The 20708-nt window shown below is 49.8% G+C and overlaps 1 long non-coding RNA gene and 1 other non-coding gene across 2 annotated transcripts in view; both read right to left on the minus strand.

The window, feature by feature from the left end:
• LOC135323383 (uncharacterized) overlaps nucleotides 1-20708 on the minus strand; it is a 156941-nt gene that overhangs the window by 38039 nt on the left and 98194 nt on the right. The gene's annotated exons all lie outside the window — the stretch shown is intronic.
• Nucleotides 3528-3634, minus strand: LOC116147527 (U6 spliceosomal RNA). The gene has a single exon (XR_004131089.1). It is a non-coding gene; the product is annotated as a U6 spliceosomal RNA (small nuclear RNA).

Genomic DNA, 20708 nt, shown 5'->3' on the forward strand with positions numbered 1-20708 from the left:
CATACGTTTCTCCTCACTTCAAAATTTTTGCTTTAGAGGTTCCAGCCGGTGCGAGAGCCTCACGAGTCTGAGTGGTTTTCCCATTGCTGGTGTTTTGCTAACACTGCCTTCCTCCGGCCACAGGTCTGCGGGGAAGAAACTTGTGCAGCATAAATATTTTAGGCACCATAAAAGTTGAATAATGCCACAGATACAGGTTGACAGATTCAGGCAAAATGCACAGCACAGAGTGGTGGCCAATCAGTCAACAACATTAACGTGAAGGGCAGGTCGCGAGTGTTGCCTGGACACCAGGGCAACTGGCAAGGGATGGAGTGTGATGGTTTTGAGCCAGACGCCTGGGTCCAAATCTTGGTCCTGCTCCTTAGAAGCTGTGTGCCAGGGCAAGTGCTTTAACATCTCTGAACCTCAGCTATCTTATCTGTAAAATGGGAGCAATTATAGTCCTACAGGACTAAATACAGATGAAATATAGTCAGCATCAGAACGGCACCTGGCACACAGTAAGCCCTACATCAGTATCTGACTTTTTCCACCTAGGTTTGCTGCCTTTTAACAAATATCTAAAAACTACATTTTAAAAAGTGAAGGTGGGAAGTATGACCCCCCCACTGCCCAGAGCGACAGTTATGAACACATTCCAAGGGCCAGGCTTGGGGAACATCGTCTTAAAGCAGTTGATACAGTCAGACTCTTCTCCAGCCGCGCTAGAACAGACGTCCACTGGGCACTCGTCTGGAAATAAGGATAGTCATAGGTACATTCACTGAGCACGTTTGGTCCAGACCCTGTGCTGGTGGCCTGGTGTGCTTTACTCCAGCTCCTCAGCCAGTCCTGCAGAGCGGCCGCCACACCCGCCTTTCCCGGGGGAGGGAAGTGCGCCGCGGAGACACTGACTGACTTGCCTTGGCACCTTGGGGCTGGGGGACGGTGAGCCTGGAAGAGGCCCAGGCTGTCCTGCTGTGGCACCAGATATTCCCTTCTGCCCCGCCATCCCTGGGGGTACTCAGAGGACTATAAACAACCAGGCATTAGTCACACGGAGAAGAAATACGGAAAGGAAAGATGGTCATTCGGGGATGACCAAAGATGCCGTCAGAGCAAGGCCAGAGAGGAGCTTGTTACTGTCGGGGGCAGAGGCGGGAGGGGGACTGGGAGCAGCCCTGGTCTCCTGCTTGTCATTACCCGTGGCTGCTACCAAGATCAGGACTCTGGCTACTACTGGCGGGGCGGGAGGCGGGGGGGCAGCACCACCTGCAGACCGGAAGAGGGAGGAAGACTCCTGGGCTGGGGGACTCGCTGAGGGTCTCAGGGAGGGAAGGCCCAAGTGCCGAAGGCCGTCTAGGGGACTTGGCTGACCCGGAGTCCTTCCAAGATCCTCAGCCCTCACCTGTGACTCCAGACTCTCTCATCTTTACTTCCTTGCATCCCTGGAACCCCAGAGGATGTGAGTCTTGACTCTCTGCCCTCCAGCCCTTGACTCGTTCAGTGACCTGCTTTTAACACATCAACCTTTTTAAACACATCAGACTTAAAATCTGCCTGTAGTTCCCACTTTCAAACCACACCTGCACACACACTACAAAAGAAAGCGAAGCCAACTCCAGGTGACTCCAAAGTCGAGTCACCTTCTCGTGGTGTTTCGAGGTGTCCGTGCCTCCTCCCCGACCCGCCCCACAGCTCAACTCCCTGCGGTAAACAGGAAGAAATGTCACTTCCTGCGGAGAAGTTCAGTGAGGGAGAAGGTGGATTCTTGCCTGATGTGAAGCCCTCCACATTTGTTTTGAGTTTTTTTCCCCAAAGAATACAAATATTTGGGTAACACAGACACCAAAAGTAAAATTAAAAACCACCCATGATCTCACCTCCTGCAGATTACAATGGACCTTGAGGCTAGAACGGAGCACCCTAAAAACGTAATTCCATAGCTTTTTTAAAAAACAAAAATGACATACACATTTTCAGTGAAATACATTTTCTCACCCTGCATTATTTCTAGTAACTTACGATGTTTCATCTTAATGCGATGCTGTGATGTAGTTAGCCAGTTCCTTAGTAAAGAACATTCACGCTTTTCCACTTGTTTACGTTATAAATAACAACACATTGAACATCTTTTAGTATGAATCTTTGTACATATGTTCCATTTCTGTAATTTTTTTTAGGCTCTAATTTTAGAGGTCAAGTTTCTGAGTCAAAAGGTATGGTTATTTTGAAAGATTTCAATTTGTAGCTCTAAGTGGTCCAGCAGGAATCTTGTATCAATTTAAGTTTTCACAAATAATTGCTGTGTGCTGCTCCCTACACCAAATGTCTCAAACTGATACCTCACTTTTTAATCTTAGGACAATAATATTTTTAAAATATTATATTAATTAATAATATTTTATACATTTAAAAATAATGACGTCAGAGATTACTTTTGTATTTAGGGAGGTATGTGCGCTTTTCTGAATTATTAGTAGTAGTCCATCGGCCAGCTCTCTATGATTTATTTTTCAATTTACACAAATAATACATTAATACTCAGCATGGAAAATCCAAAAAAATACAAACTAGAGAGAATAAATTGCCATATTCTTTCTTCATTCTTTGCTCTCACCCATCTCTCATTCCCAGCAAGTAACCATGTTAAAAACTTAACGTGTATTTTTTTAGAGGGCGTTCCAGTGACTGGATGGCGTACCTACACTTGAAATTCCGAAACGTATCAACAAATTGTCCCCCAAACACGTGCACCAACTCAACTTCTCACGAAAGGCATGCGCACTGCCCCTCCTTCACACGCTCACCACCACCCCCCCCGACGTTTCAGTCTCTAATTTGTACCGTCCACACCATGAGCCACAACGGCTGTTTCCCCCCGTGAGGCCCTGACAGCCTCCAGAGTGAACCAACCATGCCCTCTTCGCACTTTTACTAACCAGCCCGATTTCTTCCCTGCGCGCCCTTTCCGTATCCCGTACCCACGTGGGGCGTGAGCAGAAACGATGCAGAAGGGGGGGTGGGCGCAGAATTCTTTTTAATGAAAAAAGTCAATGGATAAAATAATAGAAGGAAACAGCAGTCTGTATGTTATGTGTGTCTGTGTGTATTCCTTACATTTGATTCCTTATGTTCTGTTAATTATATATGTATCATTTAATATAAAAACTTAGAATAAATACATGTATAGTAACATGATAATGTTATATGTAATTTAATAAAACATAAAGAATGTAAAGAACATATTTAATTTCTTCCATTTGAATTACAAATAGATACATCGTTTATATAAGATTGTGTGTGTATATATATATGATTTTTTTTCTTTTCTTAGTGAAGTATAGTCAGAATACACTGTATCAGTTTCTGGTGGGCAGCATGATGTTTCGGTCATCCGTAGACATACACATATTCCTTTTCCCGTTCTTTTTCATTATAGGTTACTGCAAGAATATAGTTCCCTGTGCTCTACAGTATGAACTCGCTGTTCCTCTATTTTATACATAGGGGTTAGTATCTGCAAACCTCAAGCTCCCAATTTAAAAAATATAGAACCCTTCACGAACGTGTGTGTCCTCCTTGCACGGGGGCAGTGCTAGTCTTCTCTGGGTGATTCCAGTTTTAGTACATGTGCTGCCGGAGTGAGTGATCTGTCTTTGAACGGAGGGGAATGCTTGTCAAATGACCAGGCTTGAGGAGAGAGGGCGGCATCCTAACGTTCCCTGACCCCCTGCAGGAACCATGCTGATGGAGGGGACATCCACGGTGTCTGGATTCTGCCCTGGCTGCCAGGGTGCACGGTGAGGAGCCCAACCCAGGGCCTCAGTGTATGTTAGCTGCAAAATGATGAGGGATCTTTGGCTAAATGCGTGACCAGAGCATGGCCCTGTTTCAGATGACCCAGCGGTCCTCTCTTCTGGGAGCAGGACTGGAGCTCCCGGAACAGACGGGACACAAGGTGCAGAGTAGGGGCTTGTTTGCACAGGCTACTGCTGCAGGCACACTCTGTACAGACTTGGGGACAACCACATTCTCAACTGGGGAAGACTCCACTCCCCGGGGGGTGGGACTTGGCAATGTCTGGGGACGTTCCTGGTTGTCACAATTGCCAGGCAGGTGCTGCCGGTATCTGGCAGGTAGCAACCAGGGAGGCTGCTGCTGCAATGCCGAGGACAGTCCCTCCCCCCCAATACAGACACTCATCTGACCCTAAACATCGGCTATATCAACACAGAGGCCTCAGATGGCAGCTGCCAGCTTCCGTGGCCCAAAGCTGAATTCTCTGCCCTCAGAACATGGTGTCAGAACACTCACATGCCACCCTGGTGGAAGCTGAGATAAGCACTTGCTTCGTGCTCCATTTAAGATCCTCTTACCGCGGATTTTGTTCTGCCCCATAGGGCACGTTTGTTCATGCAGATCGTGAAAAATACATGAAACATGAAAATGCTGTTCATTTCTCCCAATTCTTTCTCAAAATATTTACTTTGCAAAATGGATGGTGACTGAATTTGTATGCGAATTCAGCTCAGCTTGACTGATGTCATTACAATTCTGAGACGGTGTCTTGGAACTTTAATCAACAAGAATCCCACAATCCCCTGATGTAGGAGGAATTCCTCTCATAACAATAAACATCGCCGGCAACCTATAGACAACTGATGCTTCTGCTCCACGCCCAAGGTCTGCTGCCAATCCACCAGGCAACGATGATGCCACGTGCAGCGGAATGCACGCTCACTGAAGTACCCTCGGCACTGATTTTCGTGAAATACACATTTTCTTTTCTTTCTTGTTTCCCCTCCTAGGCTGTAATGAATTAACACTCGATGTTAACATTGAGTAGAGAGATGCGTCCTATTTCAAAGAAGCATATATGTTTCTTTATAAGATACCAGCATATTCCATTTTAGGAAAGTCACAGTTACTTAAAACATAATAAATAACTTTCATTAGATTTGAAAAAATATATATGAAAATCTCGGTGGGTGTGGAAAAGCAAAATGAGGAGGCTGAATAGGAAAATCCAAAGCATCCATTTCTTCTTTTGTTTGTTCAGCATGTAACTTATTAAGTACTTTCCACGTTTATTTATGAACCTGTGTTTTGTATATTACAAAGCGTGTGTTTTTATAGCAGTTGCATTTATCATTTTCCAAAATTATCACTGTGACGATTATTTACAGATGATTTCTTGCAACAGCATATCCTATTTTAAATATTTTCTAGCTATGGATTCAATTAACAAACCTTTTCAAGGTTACAGAGACAGAGCCGTTGGGTACATCCCAGACAGACTTTGGGGTGACTCTGAGTAGCCACGTTCAGAACTCAGAACTCAGATGGCTAGGAGATGGAATATGTAGCAAGTAAGAATTTTAGCTGACGAATTCCATGCAGTTCTGTGCTGCCGCCTCCCTCCTGGTAGGTGCATCTGACCTTGGTCATCACAGGGTCTCCGCGGCCACCCCCCACCCCCTCCAGCACTGATGCAGGAAGGTGCCTCTCTTATCCTCCTTGGCACAGTCTGCCCTGCTCGCCCCCCAAGTGCCCATTGTGCCAGGACACAGAGTCCTTGGATGCAGATGAGCAGAGTGGATAAGATACAGTTGCTTGAGTTGAACGTCAGGGTTCAGATTCTACCTTGGCCAGTTACTAGTTATGTGGTCTATAAAATCCAGATTGAAAAACAGCAACTTCCTTTGAACACTGTCGTCAGGATTAAATTAAGTGCCACGTAGGAATTGTATTTCCACATTGTCAGGGCTCACAATTGCATAGTTGGTGTGAGTCTCTTAGACCCTTACTTCCCCGAACACCTAGTAGAATTATCTCAGGGATTTATTCTTTTACAAGAGAAGTGAAGAACTGGCAGCTTCTTGCATCTTCCACTTTTAGGTCTACAGCAATTTCCAAGCTTAGAAAATAGAAAGGGTCTCGCCTCAGGTCAAGCTGGATCCAGTGACTCTAATACCTTCCAGGTAGATCTAAAGACAACTGTACTAGATGAGTGGGGGTGGAGGTGCCCAGAAGGGATTGGATGCAGCAGGCAGAGGAGAGCAGCATAGTAATTCCCAGACCAGGGACAGGAAGGAAGTCCACGGATGCTGTGACCAGTCTGAGGCGGTGCTCTGCAGGGAGGTGAGAACAGGGAGACAGGGCTTCCCGGCTCAGAGAAGCAGGGATCTAAGCACAGCATCTCCCTGCTCCAGCCCGGACATCAAAGCCTTGAACTCTGGGCTAGAGACTCGCACCAGCTATGCAGTTTTGATTTCTCTGAAGACAGAGATGGACCCAAGCAGGACTGACCCTGAAGAAGCACATGATAAGACACAAATCAGCATAACCGTGTACCAGGAAACGCAGACAAGACTCAGAGGGGCTCCCTGGGGAATTCAGAGGACGCAGGTGCCAATCCCAGCTCCTGGAGGGTGGAGGCGTACTTGAGGAAAGGCTTCTTGAGTAAGAGTCAGTTTTGTCTGACTCGGGGGTAGGATAGGATGGGGACTGGGGACGTGAGTTCCAGATGGGGTAGGCGTTCTTAGCGCTCTCGTCCTGCCTGAGTCATGTACCAATAAAAAGCCAAACAGGAGCAAGAGAAAAGAAAAAGGTCACCTTCCTTACAGAAGCCAAGCAAGTGCGTTACTGCCCACCCCTGCGGGAAGCCTGTCCGGACGCGGCATGGCTGGACAGCGGCAGCCCCTCTAGAGGGAGAGACCAAGTTCCCCTGTGACTGCAGACTTTTCCACCCTAACTGGGACACAGTGCGCAAAAGAAGGCGCTGTTAGTGATTTCACTGGAACCACAATGGAAAATCCAGATCGTTCCAGGGAAACAGAGGGTAGACTGGAACCTTCTGGCTGCAAATTCCACAGGGAGGAGGAAGCTTTACTGAGCATGCCCAGATCCTTCCCCAAGCCCAGCGGTCAGAAACCCCTGCCCCCACCCCCTGACCCCCGGGATAAGTGGTAAAGAGAAACCAGGTGTCTCGCTGAGTACTTTCCTAGGTAAGCATCAAGACTGTACAAGAAAGGTTCTACTAAGCGTGACAAGAATTTAAACATATTTACATGTTCTGTATAAATTAACTTAAATGTATATGTAAAGTCATACACAGTGAAAAAAGCTGCAGTAGGAAATAAGATTCGTAGAAGGCTGGGGTGGGGAGTAGTCGGCTTGCAGAGAGAAGGCACTGACACCACTGACTGCCCACCGGCTGCGCAGGAAACCGTGGAGTGAGTGCTTCTGACGGATGCTCTGCACAGCTCCATTAATTCATTCAGTTCTGTGAACAACCCTGCCCACAGAGGTCACCATCGTTGCCACCGGATGGATGAGGAAACTGAGGCTCAGAGATATTTGGTGACTTGCTCAGGAAGACAAAGTTACTAAAAGGCAGAGCTGGGTTTGGATGCAAGACTTCAGCCTCCAAAGAGCAGGTGCTTTCCGCCTCCCAGCCTGAAATCAGCACCCCTGGGGATGCTCCTTCTCAGGCAGAAGGGAAGCAGCCACGAGAAAAGGCGGGAACAGACCCCGGGCTGGCTCTTTGGGGAAGAGCCACAGGCGTTGCTCTGTCATTCAGGAGCTTGGTGGCTCCGCCCCGGCGTCAGAGAGAGTCAGTGCGGAACAGGACGCCGCGTGCCAAGTGGGCGCAGTGCTCACCTTGGCTTAATTACAGGGAGTCAGCGTGGACTCGCCAAGGAAAAACCACGCTTGGCCGATCTGGTAGAAATTTTCAAGGAAGCAGCACAAAGAGTCAACAGGAGAGAGCCTGGCTATAATTTCCTCGGATTTCAAGCGAGCGTTTGACTTCACAGCACACAAAAGACTAATATTCTAGGTCAGCAAGGACGCAACAGCCAGGGAGCTGCCTGAATGGTAAGGAACTTGTCAAGATCCCCAGATAGAGCGGCTACAAGCCGGGGAGAACAGGGAAGACGTGACAGTTGGAAGTCGGCCGACACCAGCGCTCGGCGGGCTCTGCTCATTTCCTGACGATTCTGTTCGCGATGCTGGAGTTAAGAGAAGGCCAGCTGGTTTTTTCCGAGGGCCTCGAGACTGGAGTTTAAATTCTTTAGTCCAAGAGATAGTCCAGGGGTGCTGGTGGGTCAGGAAGATGTTTTATTTGGCAGCTGGAGCTGAAGCAGCAATTTTCCCTGAAGTTGCTTGAGTGAATTTAGATTCTTCTGAGGATTTCAAATTGTCTGAGCACCAGAGTTTGGGCTCTGGGTTTTGCTCTCAGCATTTCTTCATCCTTCTAGTAACCATCTCACGATGTCCCTCCAAGGAGCCTCTCACACCCTCTCACATGCCCACGTGAGGCTTTATCCTCACCCCTACAAGTGGGGGGCAGAACCCCAACCTGGTGGAATCAGCACCTCTTATTTCCAAGGGCACAGATCCGGGTGGATGTGCGACCCATGTCAGCTCAATCAGAATGGACCACAGGACCCGCTCAGAGACTCCCTCCCCCAAGGGGTCACCCTTCACCTGGGGACACGTTTGGGCTGGGACGTCAGCAGGCTCCTTAGCCCTTCCTGGGGGTAGACGGGCTGGGACGAGGCAGCAAAGAAGAACAGAGCAGGACGCCCGGACATGGACTGAGCCTGGCTGCATCCCCAGCTGTCAGTGCCTTCTCCATACTGAGGCCAATTTGGTTGGATTTTGATGTGCTTACAGCACAAAGAACCCTGACTGGGTGAAACATCCCCCCACCCCGCAGTTCTGTATCACTCTCAGGGCTTGGGACACAGACCTTTTCCTCCATAGCTTAATAGGGAAACCATGACAGGGGAGCTGTCCTGAATCAAACAGAGGTTACGCCCTGATGCGCCCCAAACCCCAACCTCGGCCCATCGTAGCAGGGCTCATGGCCACACCCAGGGTCCTTGGGAAAGGAGGAAACCTCCCCAGACCCCCCCATCCACTCCACATTAGAGGAAACGGGGGCCACACTGGGTCCCAGCCACGCGCCCTGTGAGACCTGCTTCCAGGACAACAGCTGTAATTGATCATCTAGCGCAAGTTGGGTTTTGTCCATATGATGATCAATTTACCACCATCATCACTGTCGATGCTCAGGGCCCCAGCGATGTGCTGGATGCCGAGCTGACTACCTCACAAGTGTCGCCACGCGGCATCGTCTTGAGGTCTTCCTGAGCGTGAGCTACTCTGGTCGGCCCCAGCTTATGCACAGGCAGACGGAGGTATGGGCAGCTCAGTATCTATATGGTCAACAGCTACTTTTCCAGGGCTCACGTAAGGCTGCAGCTGCGCAAAGCACTGAGCAGCTAGGCTCAGAAAGCCCCACGTGCGCTCTCCTCCCCCCGTGCACAGCACAGGCTGGTGTGTGTCGGGAGCGGTGAGCAGGCGGCGAGGATTCCGGGGGAAGCTGCAGAGATAGGCAGGGTCAGACTATCCAGGATATTAAATGAAGTGGTTAGAAATTTTGTTCTTTATCCAAAGAGCCACAGAGGACCATTTATGGATTTTTTTAGGAGGAAGAGGTGATGAGTTTTGCATTTTGAAAGAACAATTTGGAATCATGTGAGGTTACAGAGATTAAGAGCACCACAGAGATCTGAGAAATACCTGGAGGGAAAACCTTTCTCATACGGAGGGGACACTGATTAAGGAGGATAAAGAAGGAAGCTGCCAGGGCTGGGGTGGATGGAGCGTGGTGCCGGGCACCAGGACTGGGACCACAGCCAGAGGTCTGGTCGGGAAAACTGTAGGAGATGCTGAATTTGAGAAGCGTTTGAAATGTAGTGTTGTTGCCTTTCCGATTGAGTTGAGTGATCATCTGGGAGGCTTCATGAGAGCCTCGAGGGTAAGAATAAAGGGTGAGAGTCAGACAAATAAAAATAAAGACAAAGAAAGAATAAAGAGTAAGGCCCGGGCCAGCACGAGGAAGGCAGGTCAGAGCGGGGGTCCACGTCGGGGCAGGGGCCGGGGGGCACAGGCGGGAAGTGCTCGTGAGCCAGGACCAGCGGCCGGGAGTGACAGCAACCGAGTCTGAATGCAAAGCGGAGGTGGAACTAGGGTTCAGCTGGTGGGGGCGGGATGTGGGGACGGGGGGAAGGGGTTTTACTTCTTGTTAAGATGGGAGAGAAGCATGCCTACGAGCTGGAAGACAGGACGGCTACGAGAAACTGAGCTTCCAGAAGGGATGAAAGTGTCGCTGAGAACCCACGGTTCTCATGAAAGCATGAGATTCAGACCAGAGAGGAGATGGACCTGGCATGTCAGGAGGGCCGGCGCCTTCTCCTTGGGGGACACAGAGAGCAGGGTGGTGCCAGGGGTGAGAGGATACCACCCGCGGCTGGACAGTCAGCACGTGGCAGAGGCCAGCCCCTCCCTCCGGCTGGCCTCCTACAAACACCCCTCTCCTTTAATTAAATTAATTTGTTTCAATAGGCTGGCGACTGTGCGTTCAGTTTCCAAGGAGGTAAACACATCATCCTTCTGGGAACATGTGCTGTTTGGCTGGCGTCTTGGGTACCTGACTTTAACACAGCACATCTGTGCAGTAGCCCTGTGGGCCTCGGCCAGGGGCCTCAGACTCTATGGAGGAGATCTTTGGATTTCCAGACCTTGACTCAAGGGATGGTGAGTCAGGACGCTGGCATGCAGCCAGGGACTTGTCTTCCGTGCAACCTCCCTGTTCTGAGAGATGTTTGGTCAGGTTTGGGAACAATGGAGCTAAGACATTCGTGACAGTACGTGACATTCGATATGGGTCCCTGGGGAGCCAGGTCTATGCAAATAGAATAATCAGCGGTCTCCATGGTAGGCCCCGGATTCCCAGAAATTGATTTGTCACAGAGTCCCGCACAGACTAAACCAGTGCTTCTCAGCCTGGGCTGCATATTAGAAGCACCAGGGGAGATCTTACCAGCTCCACTCCAGACCAAAGGGCTAGGAATTCACTTTTCTTGAACAGCTTTTCCGAGATATAATTTACATCTCATAAAGCTAACCTGCTTTAGGTGTACAGTTCAGTGGGCTTTAGGATATTTATAGAGCAATCATCACCATCATTATAGTTTCATTATCTCAAAAAGTTTCCTAGGTGATTCCAGTGTGCAGCCAGGGTTGAGACCTGCAGTAAGAAATCCCTCGCTGAGATGTGCTTAAACCACACATTGCAGCTGCGGTGGTCATTAGCTAAGGCCCAGCGGATGGATGAAAGATTCCATTACTGAAGCCCAATCCTGGCCTCAAAGTCCCTGTCACCACGTCCATCCGTCCACCCACCCCCCCACCCATCCATCTATTCATTCATTAAGTAACATTCGATGAACAAACATGTGTGGGTCACCCACTCTGCACCAACCACTGCAACAGGTGCCACAGACTCAATAAGGAGCAAACACACCGAAGTGCAGGGCGTCTTAGGGTTTACAATAACGAAAACCGTGAAGCCAAATTATCATTTACCCTCTGACAGGACACACAAGGTCCACAGGAAGTCAAAACACACAGGCCGAGGCAAACACAGCTTACAAGCTACAACAGGATTTTTGATTCATCAGTTGCAGCCGACAACAGTATCGCCTGAATTCACCAGACGAGCAGCTCACTTCGCTCTGACGTTTACGCTGCCATTTACACGTGGAAAAGTACCCAGGGGCTGAACGGGCTGAAGGGGCTGAACACTAGGCAACCCCCGATTAAATGAGGGGCAGCCTGCGGTAGGACCTGGGGATGGACATGCCCGTGTGTACGATCAGCCAATGGTGCTCACTATGCAGAACTGGAGGCCTGGCTTGTGATCTGCTTCACAGACTTACCTGTTTCTAATGATCCACAGAGGAGTGTGTGAGTGGACTGTGAGTGCAACTAAGTGAAAACTTTGGCTGGAAATGTTTCTCGGGATACTGGAAGACTTGGGGAATCTACATGCAAGCACGGACATCCAGACGCTTCTTTCTTTTCTCATTGTCACCAAACACGGGGACGCACATTGTGAGACGCAAGTGGAAATACAACTGTCCCGGGACAGCCTTGCTCAGGGTTAAGGCATCCTTCCCCCCCGGCCCCACCCATGAGCCCGTCCCAGCCCGGACTGCTGTTTCTGTCTTGGGAAGTCCCGCCGTGCTGGCTGGGTCTGATGTCTGCGGACACGCACTTCACTGGCCAAGACGAAGACTTAGTTTACATGCTCAGGAAGAGAGGGAGAGACTTGAGCCAATTCTATGATTTAGATACCTTGAAATGCTTCCGTAGTAATAAAAGCCTCAGTTCTGTCCTGGAGACAAACGGGCTTGTAAAATCATCCCCCTGCCTCCATTAGCACCCTGCAACCCAGCTGAGAACGCGTCATCAAAAAGACCAAGTCACTCCCGCAGCCCCGCCTGCTCTCAGCTGACACCGTCCCCCTCCCACAGGGCCTGTCACCTTCACGGGAACAGCAGGGGAGACGAGGGCGGCGGCGGGGGCGCCCAGAGCTGGGGCGAGAACTCCAGGCGTGGATCTTCCCTATCTCCGGGAAGGAATGACCAGCAGCTGGGCAGTTTGTGCTGCGAGGACTCCAGAATTGACTCGTGCACTGCTGTGTTAATTAGGAGAAATCATTTTCTCACAGAGCAACCCCTCAACTACGACAACCGGATAAATCTGTGCGCTTCGGGGCCACGGCAGCGTTTAATCTGGAGAGACGCAACTCAGCGCGAGAGCCCCCAGGAGAAGGCGGTTCGGATTCTGAAGGAGGGAGCTGATTCCCTTCTGCTGCTGCCCCAGGAAGGGGAGGCCCTGAGGCGGAGGCTCTGGGTTTCTGGATGGTCCTCTGGGGTACGATGCTGGAATCAACAGGGTGATAATCACAACACGAATAACAACAACTTAGACCATCCATGTCCCTCATTTCCTACCTGCCCGACGCTGAGATTAAGAATGTTACGTGCATTATGTCATGAAACAGCCACAGCTTTTATTAGACTTACCACTAACTTGCAGAAGAGAGGTTGAGGCAGAGAGTTTGAGTGACTTCCCCAAAGACTCTCGGGGAGCGGCACGGCTGCCACCCAAACGAACACAAATCTGGGTGCTTAACCACACTGAGAAGGGGATCCCAGACTGCCGGCTGGGAGCCCCTGCTCGTGCCTGAGACCCTCCCTCCACCGAACCTTCTCTCGGTGCCGAACCCCAGCTGCTCAGAAGGCAGAGTGTGAGCGGCTTCCCTTGTTGAGAACGCCTGTTCTCTTGGCAGGGGCTCCTCTGCCCACACCCCAGGCGAGGGTGTGCGGGGCTGAGCAGGGCAAAGAGCCCAGAGCGTGCAAGCCTGCGGCCTCGAGAAGGAAATGAGGACCGAAGAGAGCAGGGAGGCCAAGTCTGAGACCACAGAGGAAGGGAGAGGTGACGGATGGTAAGGAGCACGGAGGGCAGCCCTGGAATGGAGCAGAAGCAAGAGCCCGGGGGAGCGGGGCGGCGAGACAGGAGGGCGGGGCCCCGGCGCGCACCGCGGGTGTGTGGGCACCTCCTGACACGGATGCGAGCCCGACCCGCACGGCTAAACCTAGTCCTCCCTCCGTTTTGGAGGAGCCAGAGTCTCACCTCCAAGACCACGTGCCTCTTTCCAAACCCCGAATCTCCGCCAGTGTGTCCTTACAACTCCGGTCCTGAGTGACGCACCTTCACCCTCTCCCCACAAACACGCTTCCTTTGAATAATCTGACTGCAGTTTTATGCTAAAGACTCTAGGCAATTCTGCTTGTAAAAAAAAAAAACTTACATAATTTCATGTAACGCATAATTCACCAAATACATTTGTATATATTTGGTCATGGTTTTTTATGAGTCACAAACACCATCTTCAGGGCTCCACACTGGGGAAGACTTCTCCATCCCATGGGAGTAAACTGGTGATGCTGGGACCCTTAGGTACCTGGGGGTCAGGGACATGGAGATGTCCCAAATGCAGTGGCAGGGAAAATTCCAGCACCCAGCCCAAGCTGGGCTGAAAGTTAAAACTTAACCTGATCCATATTTCTCTGCCTTTTTCATCAAATTCAAGACCATAACAATCTTGTAATAGCCTGGGCTGTGACAAGAACTTCAAAGGTAGAAGGACCCACTCTAAGCTCTCAACTGCGTCCCTCCCGGAGAGCAGCTCCCAGGAGGCCCCAACTGAAGTTACTCAAAAAATACCTAATATTTTGAATCGCTACTTTACTACACACAAAAACTGCTCTGTGTAGATAACTTCAGTTGGATCCAAATTCCAATTTGAAAACCCAACATAAAATGCACTCCCAAGAATACATAATTAGACAATGTTTATTGCAGCAGCCTGGGTGCTTAAAGTGTTGAATATCGGTTACTCTTGGAGAGATTTAAAACACCACCTGTTCACTTCTGTTAAAAAATATATTATAATTGTAATTTCAGTTTCACTGAAGTGCTCAGTCCTCACGCACTTGGTTTCCTCTTTTGAAGATGCAGTCAGGTTCAGGATGCCCCCATCAGGCAGGAAGCCGGCAGGCGGGCCGGTCCCCTCACTGAAAACGCGTGGGCTGCTCTGGCTGGGACTGCCCGAACAGCCCCTGTCCAAAGGCCTTCCTTCCTAGAAAGCCACCACCGATTCCTATTCAGGGACGAGACATCCCTTAAGCACGCCAAGGAGAAGGCTGCCCCAAGGAGGCGTACGGAGCACAGCCGGCTAAGACCTTTTATGGCCTGTATTCGTGAAAGCCAGAGGCAACTGGCCCTTTGAAAATGTGCACTTGCCCCCCTAGGACAGAGAGCACCTTCACCGTCCTCAGCTCAGTGTCTCCAGGAGGGAAAGTATCAAAGCAAAGCACGAGGATGCTCACGTCTGGTTTTGCACTTGTCCTGCCTCCTCTGCAAGGTCATGAGCTTCTTGACGGAAGGCTCATGGGTGTTAGGGCTAGATGGCACGTTGAAGACACTTAGGCCAACCCCCACCACTAAAACCAGAGCTGTGGGGTCGTCTTCAGGGCCCCCTTGGATGGCGCTGGAGCAGAGAGCCCCGTGATCCTCAGTGGGGGTAATCCCACCTCCACGAGGAAGCGGGGCCACATCTGGGGACATTCTGGTGCCACAGTCATAGGGATGCTGCTGGCTTCCCACCGAAGCTCTCTTTAGTTCTGTTGCTGTCAGGTGCCAAGCCCACCTTCACCTCCATCACTCCTCTGCAGAGTGGGCATCACAGCGCGCCCACCCCAAGGGGTGTCCGTGTGTCTTCCATGAGGTCATCTGGTAAAGTGCGTAGGGACACGCCTGGCACAGGTAATGGGCACACTGACTTGTTGAATAATGCCCACTAATGTCTCAGAGACGACAAGACAGAAAGAGTGGCCAAAGTCAAGCCAAGACAAGGAAACTCTCAGAAGCAACCACGAGGTACGGGCAGCGAAATCCCACCAGGCACCTCCAGCTCTGCCGTGGCTTTACTCCACATCACCAGACGCCGGGACCCACCGGCCGGGATCCCAAGGGACCCCTGAGCCGGCGCTGGGAAGGTGAGCTGGGCGGGGTGCACAGGCAGGTCACCCTGGGCTGCCTCAGCATGTTTCAACCCACCTGACGTCTTCCCCCAAGAGACCGCAAACGCTGCGTTGCAGGAAAAGGAATCCGAACTAAACAGAAATGGAAGGAGTTTAAGGTGGATTTAGGGTACTATCTTTACAGGTCAGCCTGGTTGCACCAGGATTAAAGAGAGTCTGGTGGGAAAGCAAAACCATAATTTTAGGTTCCTCAAATAGACCAATTTATCTAAAAATGGAAAAATCCCTCACAATGGAATATTTTACAAGAACATGTTTAAAATATTTCCAGAGGTAGCCATTTTATGCGGAGTTTATCTCGGAACTGTTAAGCGTGCACCCTGACGTTGATCCACGCATTTTAAGAGGTTAGAGTACAGGTCAAGGCGCAGGAGGGAAGCAACGGGAGGGAGACGTGTTTCTCGGATGCACACAGGCGTGGAAAGGAAACGGCTGTTTCAGTGCCGTGAGAGCAATTTGAAAATGGTTAGTTCTAGAGCCAGATCCGCCTCCATAACAAGAGGGAAAAAACGTTCCCTCTTGTGAAAGGTCTGAGCGTGGTGCCACAGTCCCATTTTTAAAAGTGAAAGTATAAAATCGATTTGATTCACCTCTAGTATGTTAGCACCACTAAAGAGCTTCCGGTGCTGGGTACAGAAGGGCCGACTGCAGCGTCTTCGAGACGGCTGCGCGCCCTGTGAGGGGGGAGAGCAGTAGGGCGGCCGACTCCGCGCCAAATACTAAGCTCCCGTGTCGCTCTTCTTGATCCAGACATGCTTGTGAGGCATCCAAGCAGCCCAGAGGAAGGACTGCTGCTCACTGCGCCTGGGTGCACTGGCAGGCCAAGGCCGCCCCAGGCTGCTGGCATCCACCGGGGCCCAGAGGGAGAGAAGCATCACCTCAGAGGTGCCCAAAACAGACATCCACACAGCCCTCCCCGCCGGTGGGCGAGGACGGCCCGCCCGTGACACCATGACGAGAGGGAGCACACCGTACAACACGCCCGGGGTGACAGGGACTGAAAACCACAAACCAGGGCAAGGGGCGTCCGGAGCTGTGGGGATGGGCTGGGGAGGGGCGTCACCATTTCAGACAGCATGGTGTCCGGAGGGCGCACCGAAAAGGTGAAAATCGGTGCAAGGACTTGGAGAAGACGAGGAAGCGAGTCCTGTGGTTATGAGGGGAGCATCGAGTGACCAAAGAAATGGGGGGGAGGAGAAAGGCAGCTTCCAAAAGGTTTTTACAACTCACATGGAGGGATGAGTTCTTAATCATTAATTTTTTCTGATACTTTTAGGGCAACTGGGTTTGGGGCACACTTAAGAAGTTATTTAAACAAGTTTCTTCTGTATAACAAAGGGAACTAGATTCAATATCTCATAGTAACCTATAATGAAAAAAATGTGAAAACAAATATATGTATGTACGTGTATGACTGAAACATGATGCTGTGTGCCAGAAACTGAGACGACATTGTAAACTGACTGTACTGCGATAAAAAAGAAGTTATTCAGATACAGATTTCTTAACAATGCTTAATTTTAGGAAATTCCAATTCAATGACTATCAAAAATAAAAATTAAGCACCCAGAACTCTAAGGATACCGTTCTTCAATTATTTGGGTTGTTAATTTAGTTAATTGGTATTTTAAGTTTGACACTCTCAAAATTTGCAAGATATTTATAAGAGAGTGGAGAAATGCCATGCTCAGTATGGAACATTAAATCTTTTAAATAAGAAAATGGAAATGTCATTTAGCATTTTTGCTACTTGCTTTCATTTGAGCAGCGTCAAACACTGCAGGCCGGCAAGACTGCGGACTTCATTAAGTGCACGCTGCAGAGAGAGGAGTGGTTTTTCCGGAAGGGACGTGAATGCGAAAGTGTGCTCAGGTAATTATGCGAGTGCCCACATTCGGTTCCACATTTGGTTTCCAAATTTGTCTTAAGGTAGGATAAGCATGTGGGGTAGCTTTGATGTGAAGCCTCTGCTGTAAGGTTTAAATGCTGCTACCCCTGTTAGTCAAACAGATTCCTGAAATACGACTGATGAATCATTTGATGCCTAATGCCGCTCAGTGGGAGCTGTGCTAAGCAGTCATCAGTCACCTTTGGAGGCTGCATCATGACTGTGTAATATTTTCCACCGGTACCTCATGATTCATACCGATTTCAGAGCAGAGAGAATATTTATATTCTGAAAGCAATCAGATTCGAGATATTTAAACTAAATTTTGTATTTTACTGAGGCAAATAAATTTCCAGGGAACATAATTATTTATAACCTGGTTACATACCACAGTAAATATTAAAACTGAACAAGCTTGAGAGGAACTGTCAGTTGTCCAAATAAATTTAGGTGGTAGGTGTATTTTTAGAGGCAACCAAGATGACTGTACTTATGAAACTGAATAATTTTTTAAAAAACATTTGTGGATGATTACAAAACATTTTAAGAAGCCACGTGGGTTTGTGTTCTGATAAATGATCCAAAGGCCTCCAGCCAGCTCTGAGCGAAGCTGAGTTACAACTCATACACCAGCTGCCACTGAGTCACCAGCGCCTACCCTCCTCTTTAATAACCCATCCCCGAGGACCCCGGCCTGTCTTCCCTGTGAATCATTCACCACCTTCGTGCTCAGAGGAAAGAGTCAATCTACTGTCTAAAGTCCCTGATCCTCCAGAGAGATTGCTATCAGTTCTGAGAGGCTGGGAGTCTGTACACAGAGCCACAGGACCATCCATGTGCACCCCAAAAATACGTGAGGGGTGCATGTGTCGGGAGCGACTCCTGTTGCTCAATTTTTAGGTGAAATCACAGCACCAACCACAGTGTTACTTCCTTGTTGCGCGTCCAGGGCCACACCCCCCCGGCGTAAGGCAGGCTCACAAGACGCCCCGTGGAACTGGACTGAAAACTCCAGTCCACCATCAATTCTTCAACAAAACGCCAATTATACACAGTTCCAGATCACAGACACCCATTTTCACATTAATGAGCTAAACTTCTCACTTTTTAATGCCTATCTTGGCTCCGTGCAGCGAATCTCGGGTTAGAAAAATGATCTAAATGTCCATCTGTGCACAGACGTGAGGCTGAGCCTGTGTATAACGTGTGCTTCGTCCATGGTCTTCTTCCCGTGACTGTTCGACTTGCTGGTGGAAGTGTTCTGACCTCTGGGTGGAGCCCTGGCCAGCAGCAAGCTCCTCTTCTCTCCCGGCTGAAGAATCATCCTGGGTCTGCCCTGGACGCCAGCCCCACTCACTCCTGCACGTGGTTTGTCTCACTGTGTTGAGAGCCTTGTCTTGAGAGCCGGCCACTTCACCCCATGCTGCAGAAAGCTACATCAAACACAGGAACACTAATCACTGATAACTATTCTCAACTAGAGTAAGTGATGATTTTCCTGCTGGGCTCCTGAAAATCTAGCTTCTCATTTAGAATTCACCCAAAGTGCCTGCCCGTGAATTAACAATGCTGAGTGCTCACAGAGATGCTGGATTTTATCATCTTTTAGCTATAAGTTCAGGGAAATGTGATTGAAGCTGACAAGGTCTGCATAGACTTCCTCCTACTCCCTGTTTCCTTATCCATAAGCTGTGTAGATGCCTGCACACACACGCGCGCACATGCACGTGCACACACGTGCATGCACACTCTGTTTTGAACGTTTTTACTTCCCACTAATGCTTAAGCAGTCCTTCCCCTTCAGTGCTCTTCCTTCTTTGAGGCTGGTATGCAGTCCTTTGCATGTCAATCAGCATTCACAGCCATGGCCATTGACTGATTGACTCAACAGACTATTATTTATTGAACAATTACTCTGCTAAAAGCTGTTTTAGGTGCAGAGTATACGTTTGGAGCAAAACCATCCCCTAGCACTTACAACCTAGAAATGTGAATGCTTGGTCCTTGGCTGGATGGGGGAAAGCCAGGTGCCTCTGTCCCAGCAGCTGTCCAGGTGAGAGTCGCGTCCGCAGGGGCTAAAGGCGATACTGCGCATGCGCGATGCAGACTGCCTGCAGCACAACCGAAGCCTCGGGCAAGCCACCGAGCTCCCTCGGGGTTTAAAGGAATATGAATGGATGAGGTGCTGGTTTTAAAACAGGCAAATCTTTGGACAGTCCTCTCTCGACAAGGTGGAGCCTGGCTCTCCTCCCTTTGAGAATGGCTGGACTTAACTGACGCACTTCCAAGGAACAAAATGAAGCAGATGATGAACTGTTGCTTCTTGCCCACTGCGTCCTTCTCGGGTCAGTCTCTAGGGGGCGCAGCTCCCACCCGTCAGGCTCCCAGGCAGCTCTGTGGAGCCCACAGTGGTGAGGAGCCAAGCCCCCCCGCCCATACCAGTGAGGACACTGTCTTGGAGGAGGATCCTCCAGTGTGAGTCAAGGCTTTGGATGGATGATGCAGCCCCACCGAGGCTGGAACACGACCTCTCGGGAGACCCTCGGCCAGAACCCACCAGCGCAACTGCTCTTGGATCCCAGACTTTCACACACCACGGGAGATCATAAATGTTTGTCATTTTAACCTTCTAAGTTTGGGGGCAACGTGCTGCACAGCAAGACAGAGCCAATACAGATGCCAACATCCTACTGTCCTTTTAAGATGGCAGGCCAAACTGTATTAATTCCCTGGAAATACAGCTACGGGTTAAGTCCCACCTAGACTCAGCACACCGTGTAAGAAGTGCGGGAGGCCCGCTGGAATACCCCTCTCTGAGTACACACGTGTGCACTGAACTCGTCCCACCCTAATCTGAAGACAGTAAGTCAAACTACAAATTAAAATGAAGGTTGATTTCTTTACCCAGGGCTGGTAATGTAACTTCTGTGATCTGGTTTGTCCCAGCAGTAAAGCTGGGCTCAGTCCGAGCCAGGCTCAAGGCGTTCTAATCCTCCAGTCGCCATACCCGGCGCACAGCAAGTCGCCGTGGGCCGGCTAGTAGGAGCGGCACACTTCTGCAGTGTCTGTGGCACCATGTTGGCTCAGCAGTGAAGCGCTGGCTGTCCCCTCTACCTCAGCTGCCACCGCGGACTCCAGGTCGCGTTAACAACAATGCAGTGATTTGAGGCTTGCCTACACGGTGCTCACTGTTCTCGATGCTGCAAGGGTGTTACCACAAGAGGTAGAGGTTACTACTTGAGGAACAGAAGTACCAGAAATGTAAATAACAGGGCCAAGTTCTCACAGGTTTTAAGTGGCCTAGATTC

Source organism: Camelus dromedarius, chromosome 18, assembly GCF_036321535.1.
Source record: "Camelus dromedarius isolate mCamDro1 chromosome 18, mCamDro1.pat, whole genome shotgun sequence".
In the NCBI taxonomy this organism is placed as follows: Eukaryota; Metazoa; Chordata; class Mammalia; order Artiodactyla; family Camelidae; genus Camelus; species Camelus dromedarius.